The sequence below is a fragment of the Bactrocera tryoni genome, chromosome 4, assembly GCF_016617805.1.
Source record: "Bactrocera tryoni isolate S06 chromosome 4, CSIRO_BtryS06_freeze2, whole genome shotgun sequence".
NCBI lineage: Eukaryota > Metazoa > Arthropoda > Insecta > Diptera > Tephritidae > Bactrocera > Bactrocera tryoni.
In genome coordinates, this window is record NC_052502.1 from 16,368,979 (window position 1) to 16,385,485 (window position 16,507).

The 16,507-nt window shown below is 32.5% G+C and overlaps 1 protein-coding gene and 2 non-coding genes across 5 annotated transcripts in view; 1 reads left to right on the top strand and 2 right to left on the bottom strand.

Annotated features, from left to right (window-relative positions):
- LOC120775337 (platelet binding protein GspB) overlaps positions 1 to 16,507 on the top strand; it is a 376,877-nt gene that overhangs the window by 207,556 nt on the left and 152,814 nt on the right. The gene's annotated exons all lie outside the window — the stretch shown is intronic.
- On the bottom strand, positions 2,190 to 2,271 carry Trnas-uga. Its single transcript has one exon. It is a non-coding gene; the product is annotated as a tRNA-Ser (tRNA).
- On the bottom strand, positions 3,048 to 3,119 carry Trnag-ucc. Its single transcript has one exon. It is a non-coding gene; the product is annotated as a tRNA-Gly (tRNA).

Sequence of the window (16,507 nt, forward strand, 5' to 3'; positions counted from 1 at the left end):
CAAGTTGTTACGACAAATAGTTTCGGAGATATGAGATTTAGTAAAATCGCCTGTTTCTGAGTCGGTGAGGAAAATCTCTTCGAATTGGTTGCACCGATCGTCTAAAATGTTCACACTACCTTCATAGATATATTTCATAGGTAATGTTTGAAGAAATAAGATTTTCGATAATAATTTCGAATTGAAAGTCCCTCTGAAGTTTACATGATTTCACATAAAACGATTGTTTTGGAAGCCCCCATTGTGTCAAAAATTAAAATTTTGCTAGTTCATCAAATATTTTTTTGCTCTTTGGTTTTTGGATCTTAAATTATTTTAAGCAGAAAAATATTATTCACAGCCAGATACCCTTTTCGAAGGTACGCCTGAAGTTTCGCTAAGGTAACAGAGGAATCAAAAATGTTTCAAAATGAATCGCTGGCTGTCAAAGTATATTGAAATCTGTAAATGTATATTATATTTAATAAAAAAAAATCTTCAAAAAATTTACAAAAAATTCATCGTTCGTAATTTGTCTACATTTGTAAGTGGCTCAAAGTTATATTTTTAAGGCGACTGATAAACCAAAACTATGTTCCAATTACCATTATGTACGATTACTTAAATATAAATATAAAACTTATAGAATGTTTAACTATTCCAAATTGTTAGCTCTATTGGACATAGTTCAATAAATGGACATTTTTAACTCTTTATAATTCCTCAGCTTATTGTGTTTTCGAGCTTTTCGCTTTTCGAAGATGACAAATGCGGTTTAAAGATGCAAAACTTCCATGTTATCTTAAACACATTAGAACATTTCAATAATTTTTAAAAGCACTCGTACCCTTTTACTCTCTTTCTTCGTACTGTGAGATCCCCTATTTGGAAATCCTACAAACTGTCATTTGTAGAAATACATATATATTTTTTTTCGAGTAATTATAGATAACTCGGTAACTCGATGGTTTGAATTGCTGCTTTTAAAATACAACAACCTAAATTGCTTGTAAAGGCGCTCAAAGATATCAAGCCTTTTCACTACTTTATTTAGAAAAGCTTTAAAATATTATTAAAATTGTCATGTTTTCCAAGATCTTAAAGATTTCACTGCTTGAAATTATTGAACTTGAATTATATCTTAAAAAGTATAATCCATATAATGATGATCATTATGAATCCTTCAATTGCTGTCAATTACTGTTACTACCGAGCCTATAAATATCTTTGTTAACTGACCGTTAGTCTAATACCTAATAGCCTTACTGTTACGTTCTAACCGAGCATGATACATTTTCTTCAATTGGCATGAGAACCGTTTAAATTTACTCTGTTCAATTCCGTTAATTCGTATTTACATCTTCTGATTGTCATAAACGTCGTTTTGTTCAATGTTTTCCAAGAAAAAAATATATTATTCGATAACTGATGATGCAAATGGAGAATATTTTCTACTAAGCGCTTGAAAATATTCCTCTTTACTCTTGAGAGAATAAATTTTAGATATATTTTCTAATTCGTTTAACGAAATAACTTGTAATGGAACTACTTAAATATTATTTTGTCTAGGTAGTATTTTCAAAGATTCAAATCAGCCATGTTATTGCCATAATGACCTACTAGAACTTCATATTAATTCTCTTCTTTTTCCATTTTTTAATCAGTTATTTTTTGAGTAATTTGCTTCGAAATTTTGAGTTTTAATAACCACTCAATTTTGTATTGGAAAGCTGTATCAATACTAGTAAAAAGTGAAACAGTTGCGACTATGCAAAATTGGTCCAACTAAACATCTCTGAAAATTTTTGAAACAGATTGTGACCAAAATATTTGATAAACAACCGATTTCCGAATCAGGTCTTTATAAAACAATGTATTAGTTTCGAAACATACATATAAAACGTTGAATTAGATGAAATAGAATGAAGTACTATTCGCATTCCTTCGCATTATTTGTTTGACAAAATTTTACTATTTTTTTCCTTTGAAATGTGAAATACATAAGTTCTATATACAATATATTCTTATACAAACATTAACAACAATCGTTAATCTATATCAAAATAAAAACACATTTTTTTTACTATTTCTACATTATCTTCAATTTTCTTTCCTACATTTTCTCGGAAACATTAAAAAAGTAATATTGTTATTAAATAAAAATTGTAAAAAATCAATAAAAAGTAAAAAATTAAATCATAAAAAAATTTCGCTGCGGACAGGATTCGAACCTGTGCGGGTAGAACCCAATGGATTTCAAGTCCATCTCCTTAACCGCTCGGACACCGCAGCTGTTGAAAACTTGTTGTCAAACTGCGCACTTCACTAAGGGTTGATGTGCGTGTGTTTCTGTTTGTACACGAACACAAGCACGAACAACAAACGACAATGAAAAAGAAAGACAATAAAGAGCTCAACAACTTGCTGGCACTCAATATGAAAATTTCGCTTTGTGGGCTAAATGGAATTGTTAGTGTAGCGTGTCAAATGAAAGGGGGTAATATGTATGTATGTATGTAAGAACTGAGTATGTGGAATTTAGGAGTAATTGAATGTGTTTTGTGAGAAAATATTGTAGAATGCTTTTAGTGATGTCATAAATTTGTGTAAATATTTTTTATTTATTATAACAGCTTCTTTTTGCAAAAGTGGTCTATTAATAATTCAATTTTAAAAATATAGATATAATAAATGTTTGATATTAATTTCAAATGCAATCGAATTACAATTCGAAATGAACTTGGTAATTAAAATTAAGATTAAATTATATTATGCATTGATTTTGGTTACAAGTTGATTGAAGTCGTAGTAAGCTGTTCTCAGTATTTTTTTTTTTTTTTTTGATTCTAAATTAGTAAGAAATTCTTATTTATTTCTATTTTAGTGAGGAATTCAAAAAAAATTCAATACAAAAGTCAAATATCGCACTAATAATTAAAAAAAACACATAATTATTAATTTATAATATTTTCTTTAAAATAAAGCCTTATTCCTTAATACAAATTAGACGCTACTAGATATTTATTAATTTTACAAAAATTAAAAAACAAAAAAATAACAAAATAGTGTGCGTCGGCCGGGAATCGAACCCGGATCAACTGCTTGGAAGGCAACTATGCTGACCATTACACCACCGACGCCCTGGGCACACTTGCGTCATTTGCACAGTTGCCGCTTTTCGCATTTCAAATTTTTTTTAATAATCGCATTCGTATCATAGATTATATTTGTTTAAAAATACCGCTAGCAACAAAAAAAAAGTTATTTATAAATTTGCCTTGCATATTACGAGTAATGAGTGGTGTGACAGATAAGCATTGCCATATTTTAAGGAGCAGCTCTTTCTTTCCACAGCTGCTTTTCTCAATATTGAGTTTTTGTATAATATTTGAATATTATGGCTTAGCAGCTATGAGAAATAAAGCTGATAAGAAACGCGACAAAATCATTTAAGAGATATCTATTTTTAGATGCGATAATCTTTTGTGGACAGTAAAAGTTAGTATGCATGCTAGATGGTTCAATTTGGCTGCCTAGAAATTCATTGTTTAGAGAATATTTTATTAAATGTTTTGTTCAATTTATTTCTGCCGAATTGGGACAGGTCATTGAGTTGAGCTCTTGATATTTTAATATAGAACCGCATTAACTTATTATCTTCAATTTAATTTAGTACGAAGATGGTATTTAGATTTTTGAATTCATAATTTTATAGTATTTTTGTAGCACTATAAATGGCTACTGAGGTTATTACTTATTCATATCAAATTTTAAAAACTTTTAAGCTTCTAAATTATCAATAGATGCGTGAATTGAAAAACGAATACTATTTTTACTTTCCTAAAAATTCAGGCTAAGGTATCTAACCTTACTATTAAGTAACCAACAAAATTGTTGTGCCGTTCATGAAAGCAACTGAAAGCTAAACCTTCTTCATAAGCAATTCCTCTGAATGAAAACGTGAGGCAGATTTTCTTCTATCTGACCAAGTCCATAACTGTATGTATCTAACGTCAATTTGAGCCCGCCCAATCTCTGAAGGTAAAATCAATTTAGAACGTTCACACAAAACCTCTTTATGAGACTATCATCGGTGGACCTTTGAAATACTTTGGTCTAAGCTAGAATCCTTCTTTTATCCAACCTCTCAATCAAATTTCCATTGTATTAACATTTAGGATGTAAAATATGATTCAGTTCCTCACTAATCAAAGAAATGTACCACTATAAAATATCGATTATCGATCTTAAGCAGTTTCAGAGTGAAATTCGTTGCGGTTAAAAAGCTAAACAAGTGTTTTACGAATTATCAGTTTAAAGCTTTTTCCTCTATCTCTGAAAATCTCTGAGATTTCGAAGGGAAGGGAAAAAATTTAAAATATAAATTAACCAGAAACGGTTTGAATCTCCACTGAAGTAGTTGGAGTATTTCAGATTTCAACAAAAAATGGTGATTTCGGGGAGGTGGCTTTACGAAAATGGGTAATATGTTAGCGAATATTAAGCTATAAACAATTTATAAAGTCAGAAACTTAAATTAAAAAAATTTAAATTTTCAATTAAAAAAAAAGGTTTGAAAAACTAATCTAAAATAAAAAAATTTTGAAATTTTCTTATAAAAAAAAAAAATAAAAACTGATCTAAAAGGGTGGAGGTGTAATGAACCAAGGATTTTTTTTCATTATTACTTGACCTTCATGGAAAACATATTCCGTCTATGTAATTTTTAATAAAATATTACCATCCATGCCACACTGTGCCACCTTGCCACACAAAATTAGACTATGCGTAGCGCAATCTAGCACAGCTTAGAGACCAAAGCCATAATAATAGTCAATAAAAGAAAATGTTTGTAATGAAAAAGTAACCTGCAACAAACAGCCGCTTCCGCTGACGCTCGATTTCCACACGCAGCCGCAATAATCATTTCACCGCTACTTCACTCATTTTCCAACAACAACAAAATGCCATCAACCGTTTTTATAATGCCATGTCATAGGAAAGAAAAGATTAAGCACATTTTCCAACTTGCAACATTTGCATGCCACAACAGTCATTTCATGCAACAAACGGCTTTACATTGCAATTTGTTGCAATTTTATTTTTACTTTTTTTGAACTTTTTTCGAACTTTTTTTTCCATTGCCTCGGTGTGCTGTACTTTTTCTTGCAACGCCACGCATTGCTGCCTGTGAGACGCACTTTTTTGCACACAACACACACACACATACATATACCGTTGGCACCGCTTATTCTCATCAGCATATCGACATAACCGCAGCGTTGATGCAAAATCGATGCATTTTAGATTGATTTATGTTTTGTTTTGTCGTTTGACGGCTGCCGGCTGCACGGTGCTTGCAACACGCTGTGGCCAAACGACGCTGGCAAAATAAATGGCATCGCTGTGGTGCGGCGCGGCAGCGGCAGTGGCAGTTATGCAAAATTGCTGTGGTAATCTGCTTCCTGCCACTGCCACACAGCTGCACAAAGTGCTTTCAAAAACCATTGCTGGTGCGGCTGCCTCCACCGCTGCTGCTGTTGCTGCTGCGTAAATATTGCGTCGCGTTCGACGGCCTGCCCCGCTATGGAAATTGGACGATTGCGCTCCGCTTGATGGAGATGACGATGAGAAAACGCACAGCGCTTGGTTTTCAGCTCGGCCACAAGTGGACGGCTCAGCAGCAGCGGCAGGGTGCGGGTGTGCAATGGCAGCTTTGAAGTTATGAGGCTGTTAACTTTATACTTCTTTACCTTAAAAGCCTTAAGGAAATTGAACGGAATAAGTGAATGCCTGCTCGGCTGCCTGCCTTCGATGGATTACATAAGCAGCCGACGCGCGTAAGAGCATTTTGTGAAATTTTGCCATTAGATGGATGGATGGCTTGTTGGTTGGTTGGCTGGTTAAATGGCTGTGTATTATGCATAACCAATAAAATAGCAAGCGGGACATCAAGTCCATAGTCATGTACTTATATAGATTAAAGTGAGTGGATTAAGGCTACCGCTTATGGGAGAATTTTTAATAGACTTGTAAGGTTTAACTATCGTTATGAGTTATTGAAATTTTTGGTAGAAAGGAGGATCATGTATCCATTTATTAAGTTAAAACTAATTAAATAATTTATTTTCTTCAAAATTTCGAAAATGTTTATATATAACAGAATAAAAATCGGTCACTAAAAACGAATTGTTAGAGACCCTTTAAAGTATATATGTATATAAATGATCAGCGCAATGAGATGAATCGATTTACCCATGTCCATCTGTCTGTCCGAAATATGTACAAGCTAATTAGTCCTTCAGTTTATGAGATATAGATGTGAAACTTTACACAAGTCCTTTTCTCCTCAAGAAGCTGCTCATTTGTTGCAACCGTCGATATCGGACCACTCTAGACTATAGCTGTCATACAAACTGATCGACCAAAATCCAATCCAAACGTTGTATGGAAAACTTTTTTAGTTAACAAGATGCCTTCACGAAATTCGGCACAGATTATTGTTTAAGGCAATATTACGGTTTCCAAAGAAATTATTTAGATCGCACTACTATGGCATACAGCTGCCATACAAACTGATCGATCGAAACTAAGTTCTTGTATCGAAACTTTTATATTTGTAATAGCCTTCACAAATAAAAAAGCTTCTGTGCAATATATAAAAAATAAATTTGGTTACCTCGGCACTTTTTGCGGTCTTTCGGCTCATGATTTTAGGCTAGGGCTCACTATGGACATATTAATGAACTCGGATTAAGCTAACAATGCGATCGAGAAAAGGAGACCAACGAGAAACCAAGCGCATCGTTCTCAATACCCAGTAAAGAAGATTGGATCAATAGTTTGGAGATCGACAGTTTCAACGGCGAAATCTATATACATATGTATATTTTCACTGACGGATCAAAGAGTGAAACGGATATGACTTTTTCTGTAGTAATTCGTACACAGAAGGCAGTCTCATAACGGAAAGACATCAAGTGGGCTTCTGTCCCAACCAGCAAGTCCATAAACATCGTAGTGAATAGCCATAGGGCAATCAAGGCCATACGTAGCGTCTATACTATCGTAAGTCTCACTTCCTTAGGTTATGCAAATAGACAATAGCTAGACTCTTAAAAAGTAATTCTGTTAATATCATTTGGGTATCCGGTCATGTAAGAATAGAAGGAAATAAAAGGCGAACGAGCTGGCCCCCACGGGAGCAGCTAGAGACTTTGAGCACCTTCAAGGATTCTATGAAGCTATGGACCCTAGAGGAACACCTCAGTTGTTGGAACACGAGCAATACAGGGCACATCACAGGGCTTTGGGTAAACCAAAAGCTCATACTACTAGGCAAACGTGAATTCTGTAACATTGTAGCGGTCATCACAGGGCACCTACCCCTAAGATGCAGCCTTTTTAAAATGGGAAAATTGAATTCGGCGGAATACAGAGCATGTGAGGAGGATGATGAGACGCTGGAATATTATTTAAGCTAATGCCCAGCCTTCAGCGGTATGAAAGGGGTATTCCTCGGCTTCCAATACTCAAACGTAAAAGACATTGGGCAGCTTGGGAGGAAAAGAAAGGCATTTTACCAAATCCATTAAGTTGCAGGAAAATGCTTGAATTGATTACCATCCGGGAGCACAATGAGCTTAATGAGTTAGTTAATCTAATTTGAGTTAATTAATTTTTTTTTTTTGATTTTTTACCTAAATTTACAAAGAAAAAATTGATAAAATTTTGCTTTGAACACATTTTTCTTTAATTTTCCTAATTTATTTTATTTTTTTGATTTTTGGTTTTTTTTATGGTTTTTGTTTTTGTAAAATTTGCATCGGCTGCGGCTTTATTAATTTGCGTAATTTACCGTAATTACCACCTTGTGTTGCATGCGGTCAAAATCGCCGTTAGCGCTTGCATTGAGCAACACACATTCGATTCGCTTTTATTTTTTGCGTTTTTTTTTCTCAAATCTTTTGACTAGAAGAACTCAATCACGCACTAGGCCATTGACACAGCGAGGTGAAGGCGGCAATTTGAACAGCCAATAAGCACACACACACACCTCTATAAATGGCATTTACCGCATAAGAGAAGGAAACGCAAATGTCATTGTTGCAACAGAAAACCGAAAACCCGTAATCATTGCCTCAGCGATAGGCAAGAAATTGTTTCGGTATTTTTTGCGGCGCTCAAGGATTAAAGGCTAACAATTTACACCCAAAATATTTGTAATTGCAATTTGCTTGCCACAAAAAACTGCTGTCTAAATCTAATAAAATAAAAAATAGTAATTTTTTGCCAAATTTTTATGAATAATTGCAACTGTAGTTGTGTGTGCGTGCCACCGTGTCTGGCGACCTCTAATAAATGACGCTGCCACTTGTATTCCTGCCGGCTCATATGTCATTTCGGCACTCAAAGCTTAAATTCTTTTTTTGCGGCCGTTAACTGCTGCATTTAATTGATTTTAATGCCCCTCACACACACACGCACACATGCAGGCAACAACAGTGTAGCTTGTGGAGCGAGCATGCAAATTCGTAAATATTCGTGGATTTCTGTGTATGAGACACGTTTGGGGCAGTGTGCATTGCTGCCGTTTGCCATGTCATACCGTAATTTGCAAATTGTCTTACTATCAAATCTTTTTTTTTTTGAGATTTTTTTTTAAGATTTTTTCTGTTTTTGTAGGCCACCAATTTTTTTCGGCCGCTGGTATTTTCGCGTTGTCATTGTTTTTGTGAATTTATGAAATCGCCGTAATTCGATATTAATGCCACAATAAAGCCATGAAATTTTGTATATTTCTGATTTCTATAAAACATTTTTTTTTATTTTATTAAATTTTTTTTTCATATCTTTCTATTTTTATTTTTTTTTATTTAAATTTTTTTATTAAAATTTTTATGATTTTTTTTTTTAATATTTTTGGTATACATACATATAATATTATATTCCCCTATGTGTTTCTGGCAATTGTCTTTTTAGTAATTAAGTTGTAATTTTCCTATTTGTTAGCCAATTTGTTTTGTTGGTTTGTTGCATTTTGTTATGTATTACACATTTCTGAAGCATTTTAGGTGTGTAGGCATTGTCATTGCTACTCATTTTGTTACTTTTCAGTTTTTTGAATGACATATCTGCATAGCTGCGTCGACATTTGATTGAAATCCCGTCAGTTGTGTAATTGTGCGAAACTATTTTGGGCGTTAAGCGTGTAAGATTAATTTTTTTTATACTCTCGCAACAATGTTGCTAACGAGAGTATTATAGTTTTGTTCACATAACGGTTGTTTGTAAGTCCTAAAACTAAAAGAGTCAGATATAGGGTTATATATACCAAAGTGATCAGGGCGACGAGTAGAGTCGAAATCCGGATGTCTGTCTGTCCGTCCGTCTGTCCGTCCGTCCGTGCAAGCTGTAACTTGAGTAAAAATTCAGATATCATGATGAAACTTGGTACACGTATTCCTTGGCTCCATAAGAAGGTTAGGTTCGAAGATGGGCAAAATCGGCCCACTGCCACGCCCACAAAATGGCGGAAACCGAAAACCTATAAAGTGTCATAACTAAGCCATAAATAAAGATATTAAAGTGAAATTTGGCACAAAGGATCGCATTAGGGAGGGACATATTTGGAAGTAATTTTTTTGGAAAAGTGAAACTATTATAGCTATGTCAACCAAACTCTACAGAGTCGTTTTCTTCAGGTATTTCCATATACAGTTCAAAAATGGAAGAAATCGGATAATAACCACGCCCACCTCCCATACAAAGGTTATGTTGAAAATCACTAAAAGTGCGTTAACCGACTAACAAAAAACGTCAGAAACACTAAATTTTACGGAAGAAATGGCAGAAGGAAACTGCACCCAGGCTTTTTTTAAATTGAAAATGGGCGTGGCGTCGCCCACTTATGGACCAAGAAGCATATCTCAGGAGCTACTAGACCGATTTCAATGAAATTCGGTATATAATGTTTTCTTAACACCCTGATGACATGTACGAAATATGGGTGAAATCGGTTCACAACCACGCCTTCTTCCAATATAAAGCTATTTTGAATTCCATCTGATGCCTTCTTTGTATAATACGAGTATAAACATTAGGAACCAATGATGATAGCGGAATAAAACTTTACACAAATACGGTATTTGAAAAATATGTAAATGACGGATAATGAAATCTCGATTATCACTTTACCATGCGAGAGTATAAAATGTTCGGTGACACCCGAACTTAGCCCTTCCTTACTTGTTTATGAATAGTTTAGCTTTTATCTCCATATGAAAATATATCTATGTATATACATACATATATGTAAGTATGTACATGCACATATATGGAAATACCTGAACATACCCATAGTTTCATCGCTTCTGGTGATAACCTAACAAAAAAAAAACGGTTTTAGGTATTAAAAAGTCTTTATGTAGAGATTGCTACAAAGTTTTAAAGGAAAGGTCCGAATAGAAGTCCACATAGACTTTAGACTTGACATATCCCTACAGAAAGAAGTCTAACGGTGTGATATCACACGATCTTAGTGGTCAATCGATTGGCCCGAAACGTGAAAGTATTGGCACACTGACGTGTTCTCTCAATAAATCCATTGATAGATGCGTTGTGTGGCAAGTGGCGCTGTCTTGTTGAAACCAAATGTCGCCGAAATCAGGAGCTTCAATTTCAGCCATCAAATAGTCGGTTATTATGTTGGCTCACAAACCACTTTAAAACATTTTTTTTTCTGTATAAAGTGGCAGCTCTTGGATTTTGTTAGCTAGTTTACATACACATTGAGCTAGAAATGGGGCTCATCACTGAACAAAATGAGGCGGATCTTCTTGGAACATTACAAGAGTCCATAAAACAAAGCGATGTCGCTTGGGAAGGTCGAACGAAGTCAGTTCTTGTACACTGTTAGGTCATTCTATACAGAACTGTAGACAAAAGTACAGAAACAACTTTACAAATTTAGTTTAGGATTTAGGAGAAAACTTGTTTAAAAATATAACTCAAAAACTATTTGAGATATCGAGAAAAAGCTTGGTACGATATTTTTAATATAAGTATATCTTATAACCTATCGCAAAACATAAATCGATTGTTTTTAATATAACACTATGTACGCTTTTAAGAAAGCTTTAATGGCGCTTCTCACTGGTTTTACCCCGTCTCAAAATGTCATAACATTAAATTTCAGAGACTAGAGCTGAGATTTTTGATATTATTTCATTTACTATCCATTTTTAAACAGCTCTTTCTAAAGATAATATTTTGCCTTCAGTGAAGAAATTATAAAAATTGAAGAATAATATTGCAATTTCTTAAATAACTAATCCTTTTTATTTAATTTATTTTTTATTTTTTGAGTTTTGTAGAAATGCTCAAAAATTAATATTGAAAGCTCTTTCAGCGAATTTTGTTTTATCACTTCGATCGGCTGAAAACGGGTTCCACGGAGTGGTAATTTCAGTTTGGGGAACAATAAAAATTCACACGGAGTCAAATCTGGTGAATACGGTGGCTGATCGATGGTACGCATTGCGTTTTTGGCTTGAAATTTGGTGACTATCGTACCCTTTTTGAAGAAAAAATGTATCTGTATCGGGACGATTCGACCAAGACCACGTTTCATACTCAAAATATTCACCAAAATCAATCGCTATATATGCTAAATTGGTCTTTATTCACTACCCAATCTTAAAAGGGTTTAGGGAGTCCCGAAAATGTATTCCACTTAAATTATTATTTATTTATGTATTATTGGCAAGTTTTATATCGTCATGATATATACATAAGTATATTGTACCATGAAATCGACATAGGATCATTTCAATTTACTAGTTTAGGGCTTTAGAACCATGCAATTTTTATTTGATCCATTTTTAACATATCGATAACAAATTTCACAGATATTTATTTATATCGGTTAATTTTTTTTTAATGAATTATAAATATATATTTTTCCGATATATTACTGAGAAGATTTTTTAATATATCGATAAAAAAAACTTTACCGATATACATATATTTTATCGATCATATTTTTATCGATATATTTTTTATCGATTAATTTTTTAATATATCGATAAAAAACTTTACCGATATACATATATTTTATCGATCATATTTTTATCGATATATTTTTTCATCGATTAATTTTATTTTTAATTATCAATATACATCTTCCTGATATAATACTGCGAAAGCTATCCAGTAGCTCACAAATATTTAAAACTCCAACCTCACATTATTTGGTGAGAAAAATTTTGTTTAAACTTTCAACAAGCACCCTAATCTCAGTATTGCATCAGTGCTGCAAAAATTTAACTGCGGTAGCTGACATTTTTATGTTTTGCTGAGTATTTTATGCATTCGCGCCTAAAATTCAAATGCGTCTGTGTATGTGTGCATGCTTATGCAACACTCATTAACACTATTGATTTGAAGTGCAGGCAATGCCACAAGCACCGCAGCGGCAGCAATTTCGGCCAATTAAGTGTATGTTGGCAATGATGTTGCATAATCGCCGAAATCTTGCAACATCTGCGAGGCAAAACGCGTGAAGCGCGATTTTGTTAATTTTTTTTGTTTTTGTTGTATTCACTTCATTTATACACGTACGTTGGTGTGTTTGTGTATATTTATTGCGCGCATCACACGCTTTTCGAGGCAAATTTTGCAACAGCAACAAAAACAAACAGCAAAAAAATCAATAACAATGACTTCGTTTAATTTGTTGTTTTTGTTTTTCCGTTGGATTTCTGATAATTTCCACACTGTCGTATTGCAAATAAATTTTGCGAAAATTACCTTCAAATTAGTTCAAGGACTTTGTGCGGCAGCGCGTTCGACATTTCGCATGCGTGGCGCAGGCAGCGCGCTCCGGCAAGCGGCAGCGTGTGCAGGCATGCGGCAAATGGTGGCAAAATAGCAAATTACACATTGTAAATTGAAATTGTAGAAAAATAAAAACAACAACAACGAGAAAGAATGGCCACATTTCAAACTTGTTGCTGCGGTGGCACGTTAGTGCTGCCACTTAATTGTTATTGTTATTGTATTCTTGATATTTGGCTTCTATTTCATTTGCTTGCATTTTTATTGCCGTTGTTGTTGTTGTTTTATACTTTTGTTTTGCTGCTCGCTGTCAATAATCTGCATCAATCAACGGCTGTGGCAGCGGCAACGCCATGCGACAAACAAATAACGGCAGCTCGCTAATTTCGCTCATAATTATTTGTGCGCCATTCACACTAACACCAACACAAACACACACATGCAAATCAACGCCCGAATGTGCTTTTGTTTTTGCATGGCTTTTGTTGTAATGCCACAACAACATGGGTGCTAGTGGCATTCACCGCATGCGCCGCAATTGCAACATTGTCATTTTACTATTGCTTTTGTTGTTGTAAGCACCTGATTGCTGATTGCTGGCAGTGCTGACTGTGTGCAGCATTTAAATGCAACATTTGCCAGTGATTGTTGTTGTTGTGGTTGCTGGTGTTGTTGTCGGCGGCGGTGGCGTCGGCGGCATCGTGATTAATTGAAGGCAGTTTAGACAATTTTCGAAAGGGGCACAATGACACAAATAGTGTAAACGAAAATGAAAACAAAATTCAACAATAAAATCGCTTTTGTTTGAAGTCTTTCGGAAACGAAATAATTAACGGTGCATTTTAGTTATTTTTTATGTGCTGCAAAATGGTGCAAGTATATGTATGTGCGTTATGTGATGTTGCCTTATAGTCCATATAACTGTTATTGATGCTTATCGCTACAGGAGATTTTTTTACTCCTAACGGTAAAGTGGACTACTTTTTTAATGGGGGTTTCTTAAGTTTATGAGATAAAATATTTGATCATTAGAATTTGATTGGAAATTACAAAAAAGTTTTCTAGAGGTGGCAATTCATTAACAGTGAGTTTTTAGCCAGATTTTGGGGTGCAAAATAGTAAAATAAGTCACACACTTTTCGAAAAATACATACATATGTATGTATGTATATCCTAAACTTTTTCAGAAAATCGAAATTATTTTAAACAACAAAGTTGCCACCTGACAGAAAATTTAGAAATTTTATAACTTACTTAAAATGAATATAATATGTCATACATATTGGTTAAAAATATATTTTTCCTTCCAACATTTTTTTTTTCGATGTTACCACTTTATTTGCATACAAAATGGCTAGACATATTTAAAAAAAATTTTAAAATTTGAATGAATTTAAAAGTGCTATAAAATCTCCAACATTTATTTAATTATTAAAAGAATTTTATTTTTCGGAGATGCCACTTAATTCTATATAAAATTGTTTTAAAATTTATAATAACATTTATCGAAATTCTTAACAATTTAAGACTTGAATAAAATCCTTGAAAGAAAACTATTCAAACTTGTCTTATTGCAATGTTATTGCATTACAAGGGTGCCACCTAATTTTTAACACAAAGTTTTTGTAATATTGCATAAAATACTTTAATATTTTTTCAAGAAAGTTTACTTATACTAGCTTTAATAAAATATTATTATTACCTAATTTCGAGTTAATTTTTTGAAAATATTCAATGCTCTAAGAAAATTGTGAAACAGCTTAAATATTAATTAAACACTTTCTTAAAATCTTTAAACAAATTTGAATTAGCCCAACTAACTTTATTGCAATAATATTATTTTACGTAGTTACCACCTAATTTTTGTACCAAAATTGTTGGAAAAATATAATATTTGACAACTTTAAACGACATAAAAATTGAATAAATTTTATAAAATTACATCATAATATAAGAACTATAAAATTTGAATTACATTATTTTATAGAGTTACCAACTAATTTTAAATAAAAAAAAATATATTTAAATATTTAAAAATTATAAATATTTAATTATTTTTCTCTATTTTAAGGAAAATTACATCAGAATTTAGAATTATATTTTTTATGGAGTTGCCACTCAATGTTAAACAAAATTTTTTGAATGTGTATATACATATGTATAAAGAAATAATTTAGAAATTTAACTTTGTAACGAAATTTACTTCAACGAACTTAATTAGAATAATATCATTGTATGTAGTTGGCACCTAATTAAAAAAAAAAATGTTGAAAGAGTTACAAAAATAATTTTGAAATTAAACTTTTTAACAAAATTTATTGCAAGGAATCCTATCAAAATGATACTATTTTACGTAGTTGCCACCTAATTTTGAGAAAAAAGCTGTTGAAAGCATGTAAATAATTTATTTAGAAATTTTACTTTTTAAAGAAATTTATTGCAAAGAACTCAATCAAATTAATATTAGTTTTTCTGAGTTGCCACTTAATCAAAAAAAAGTTCGTAATATGTTTAAAAAATATAAAAAAATTTCAAATGAAACAAATGCTCGCAAATTTCATTTGTACAGACACCCAACTTCATAAAGAAAGAGTTGCCACCTAATTTGTAACTCAAATTTTTTTTATAGAATATACATAAGTTTATAATCAAATTTGTATAGAAAACAAAGCTTTAAAATTTGTAGGTTTAAATTTTTGGTGACACAATGTTGCCAGCTTGCAATAGTTTTAAAAATGTCACTTGAAGTCAGTATACATTTAAGAAATGTTGCAATAATGTTAGAATGAAATATAAGCAGCTTTTAGAAATTATGAAAAAATGTCACATGCCGACCTTGCCATCTGGTTTGACAATAAAAAAAATAAAAAACACTTTTCGCAGCTTTATTAAAGTAATATCATTTTAGAGAGTTGCCACCTAATTTTTAACTAACATTTTTCGAAAGACTCGAAGAACTTGTTCAAAAACCTTTAAATTTGAAACTTTGAATTTTAGATGCGATGATGTTGCCACCTTGTTAGATTTAAAAAATATCATTTGAGGTATGTACATACAACTACATAAGTATAAATTTAGAAAATATTGCAATTAAAGTACGAGCTGTAAGAAAATTTCAGATATACTGCAGAAATTTGATATTCCACCCTTGCTATATGGTGTGAGAAGCAAAAAGTAATATTAAAAACTTACAGAAAAAGTGTTGAAATTTTAATAAAAAAAATGTTTTCTGGTTTTTATTTTTTACTTTCTGTTTCTATAAAAACAAACTTTTTCAATAAAATACATTTTGTATAGCAATTTTTCGATTAAATTGTCAGATAATATTGAAAAACAGCTGATAGAATTGTTTATCGAAATCCCTAAGAATATTAGACTAAAAAATATAAAATATTTCGAAATCAGGTTCTCCAGAAGGTAAACTCGATTCTTCTCGTGGAAAAAATTTTTCGAAAATTTATTATTTTGTCAACCCATTCAATAACTTCTTAGAGTTAGACCTAACAGAACTGTAGGAAATTTCGACGGATATTAGGAACTCCATAAGCCATTCGAAGGCTTTTAAGATATAGATCATACACATAATATACTCGCAGTACCATATATGCATATAGTATATATAATGTACATACATACATATATAAATATGCCTGGAAATTTCCGCTCTCTAACCATTTTCAACTAAATGGCC